The 3997-nt window shown below is 34.7% G+C and overlaps 1 long non-coding RNA gene across 1 annotated transcript; it reads right to left on the bottom strand.

The window, feature by feature from the left end:
• Window positions 1-2082: 2082 nt before the first annotated feature.
• Window positions 2083-3127, bottom strand: LOC138929419 (uncharacterized). Its single transcript, XR_011445779.1, has 3 exons — window positions 2786-3127; window positions 2579-2734; window positions 2083-2522 (listed from the first exon to the last, which is right to left on the bottom strand). It is a non-coding gene; the product is annotated as an uncharacterized lncRNA (long non-coding RNA).
• Between the last annotated feature and the right edge of the window lie 870 nt (window positions 3128-3997).

Below are 3997 nucleotides of genomic sequence, written 5' to 3'. Positions count from 1 at the left end.
TGGAACTGCTATTACCCGTGGAATTACAACATTTTTCTTACATCCCATTGATTTCGATACTGCACTGCGTGCCACTTTAACAGCATTCAATATGTCAAGTGGCTTATGCTTTCGCAATTCGGTGGTTGCCTTTTTGATGATTGATGCAAGAGATTTTTTCACCACTTTCTTTTTCTGTTGCTTTGCTCCCATACCAAATTTCTTTTTTAGCTTCATCATGTTTGTAACAAAATATGATGCAGCCCTCTCACTAATGCTGCTATCCGCTGCTTTTACTCGATCCCAAGCCCTATCAATTAAAATCGAGTCTGCTTTATGACGTTCCCCCAAATCCTTTGTATTTGAATATGCTATATCGTGTTCCCTACAAGCTTCGTCTAAGCCGTTGATCCCCCGATCACCGCGAGCTAATCGTTTCTCTAGCTTCGTACCAGGTCCACAGTAATTATACCCAGGTATATGAGCCTCAAAGGGAAGAGTGTTTATTAAATTATTTATGAGACCTGTACCCTGTTTGACATTTGATTTATGACTGGTAATATTATAAAAATGTTTACCCATTTTATATCAACCTCAATTAACGACTGGTTGTCTTTGAATGAAGTACATATCTCTAAAACATGCGTTTATTAAGACAAAATAAAAAAATCATAGTAAAAAACATTGAAAGTGGTGGTGATGGGGAGAGTAAACATCGGCGTCACAGTTCACTGCTCCCAAACACGATCAGAGCTTTGGTGGTAGGTCCGTCCAATAGCGGAAAAACTAATGTGATGATTGCCTTAATCGAGGACCCAAACGGCCTGAAATTCGAAAATATATACGTGTATTCAAAGAGTTTATATCAACCGAAATATGAGTATTTGGAAAAACTTGTAAAACCAATACGAGGAATGGGATATTATACATTTTCAGCGAATGACAGCGTTTTGTCACCAGAGGAAGCTAAAAACAATTCCATCATGGTGTTTGATGACGTAGCGTGTGAAAAGCAAACTGCTATTCGCAATTATTTTTGTATGGGGCGACATAGAAATATTGATTCATTCTATTTATGTCAAACGTATACACATATTCCAAAACATTTAATACGAGATAATGCAAATTTTATTATAATGTTTAAGCAGGACGATATGAACCTTCGTCACATATATCGAGATCATGTTCATTTTGATATGAATTTTGAAACATTCATGGAAATTTCACGAAAGTGTTGGGACGATAAATTTGGATTTCTTGTAATCTCTAAAGACGATGATATGAAAGCTGGACGATATAGAAAAGGATTCGATCAATTTATTATACTTGAATAAATAATAATGATAATATAAATATAATAATATTATTGTGAATAAAGTCAGTTCAGACTCAAGCATCATAATGACTACATCATTGACAATAGCTCTAAATGGGAATACATCTGTACTTAGCGAGAATTTTTTCCCACAAATTGAGCTAAAACGTAATTATGAATGTGCTCTAATTGATTTTTATACATTCAATTCTATACCGAATGTTGATAAGGGGAACAACTTATTTCATATTGGGAACAAAGTCATTGAAATACCAATTGGCTCATATGAGTTTGATGATATTTCAAAATATATTATTAATAAGCTCAAGGAGTATGAGCTTCAAGACAGTATAAAAATAGAGTGTAATATCAACACTTTACAAGTTCAAGTTATTACTAAAAATGAGACCGTATATTTTAATCATGAACGATCAATTGGTCGTTTATTCGGATTTAATAAACGAAAATTAAGACCACATGAGAAAGAAGTTTACATCTCGGATAATCCCGTCAATATTTTAAAAATAAATTCTGTTAGATTGGAATGCAACATTATAAGCGGGTCATATGTAGGGAATAAACCAAATCATGTGCTTCATGAATTTGGAATCAATGTCCCCCCTGGATATAAAATGAACATAACACCACGAAATTTGATTTATTTGCCTGTGAACACCAGAGAAATAAGCACACTAGAAATACGGATAACTGATCAGGACGGAGATTTAGTTAATTTGCGTGGAGAAACTGTATCAATCCGTCTCCACTTACGACCGACAGAATGATTATTTACAATAAAAGGGGTACTCATCGATCCTTTGATAACATTATCAAATCTAAAGCTGAAGTGAAAGCACCATCATCTTCACATCAACGCCCGGCCCTCACATTAAAAAATAAATTGATTTTGAAATCGTTGGGATTTAATATTAAATAAAGTTTATCAACTAATATTCAAATGAATGAGATCTTTTATGTCCAGGAAAAGCCTGCTAACGATGAATCTATTATTAAAAAAGAGTTTCATTCATATTATCCATATCAGCAGAACTTCAAAGCAAATGATGAAGTACGGATCAGTTTGCAAAACCAAGATTTGTATGTCCTTCCATGTGAAAGTTTTCTCCATTTTGAAGGAACGCTTAGCAAAATTATTGACTCAAATACAGGAAAGACTAGTACAAATGGCGTTAGCGGTTTGCTCAAAAATAATTGCATGGCCTATTTTCTGGATGAAATAAGATATGAGTTGAATGGCTGTGAATTGGATAGGACGCGTTTTACTGGAATAACAACGACTATTAAGAACTTTCTCTCAGTCGGCCAACAGGAAGGAGCGGCTTATCGCAATGCGGGGTGGAGTGGCGGGGACAATATCCCTTCTGGAGGACATTTCAGTTTTTCTGTACCTTTAAAAATGTTGATGGGGTTCGCTGAAGACTATAAGAAAGTCGTCTTAAACTGTAAACATGAGCTCGTTCTGTTACTTACGAAAAACCCTGATGATATGTTTGTGAAAAATGTTGATGGAAAAATCCATAACATTGCTATAAATAGTATAAGTTGGAAGATCCCCCACATCGTTCCAAGTGACAGTGCTAAAATTAAAATGTTTAATGTAGTAAAGAGTGGAGCTAGCCTCCCACTCGCATTCCGGAGTTGGGATTGTTATATAAATCCGACATTGGTTCAGGGAACACATCATATATGGAATGTCAAGATGTCTGCAAACAGAGAACGTCCACGTTTTGCTGTTATTGCATTTACATTGAATGGAGAACTAATTACAAACAATTTGAGAAATGCAAAGGTATATCTTAATTCTGAAGTATATCCCTATGAGGATTTGAATGTTAAATATAATGAGAATCGGTTTGCTGTCTTGTATGACATGTATACAAAATTTCAAGAGAGCTATTACAATCGAGAACCCCGAGCTCTTTTATCTCCGATGGAATTCATGTCGAACGCTCCTATTGTGGTTGTTGATCTCTCATACCAGAACGAGAGTGTCAAATCAGGAGCGACTGATATAAAAATTTCCACTGAGCTAACTGTTGCGAGTGAGATAAATACAAAGGCATATTGCCTTCTCATCCATGATCGACTAGTTGAATACTCGCCACTAACTGGATTGGTTCAACGTATCGTCTAACAATTTGGAAAGGATTACTTCATTTAAATTTTTGAATTCATTGCAAGTAGACGTACACGGATCCATCAAAATGCTAGCACTAAAAAACAAAGACATCATCTCAACCAGTAATAGCATTCAACAACTTGTAATAAAAATAAATAATTTCATGAAAATGTTTAAACATCAAATTTTCCCCGAACATGAGCAATATCTGGAGGAGTCGCTCAAATATTTTTATAAAAGGATGGCTGATACACCGCTGGTTTCTAATATTCATGGACAACATTTCACATCTTGTTGTTGGGCACACGATAATGTCGAGGATGGAGTTGATACATGTGCTTGCCATTTCTTTACTGTACGCTCACAAAAATCATTAAAAATTATGAAAATGTATGTCAATTTGGAACATCGCTTTTAATTATTATACTTGAAAATAAAATTATATTTATAAAAAAAAAAAAAATAAATAAATAGATAGTATTTTTTTAATGGTGGAAATGGGATATGGGATATTTCTTTTGCAGCCTTTACTTTTCAGATTGACTGTGGATTTGAGTTTGGGT

Source organism: Drosophila kikkawai, unplaced genomic scaffold (genome assembly GCF_030179895.1).
Source record: "Drosophila kikkawai strain 14028-0561.14 unplaced genomic scaffold, DkikHiC1v2 scaffold_190, whole genome shotgun sequence".
NCBI classification, from domain to species: Eukaryota; Metazoa; Arthropoda; class Insecta; order Diptera; family Drosophilidae; genus Drosophila; species Drosophila kikkawai.
Note: the sequence above shows the minus strand (reverse complement) of the source record. Positions and strands in the feature narration are given on the sequence as shown.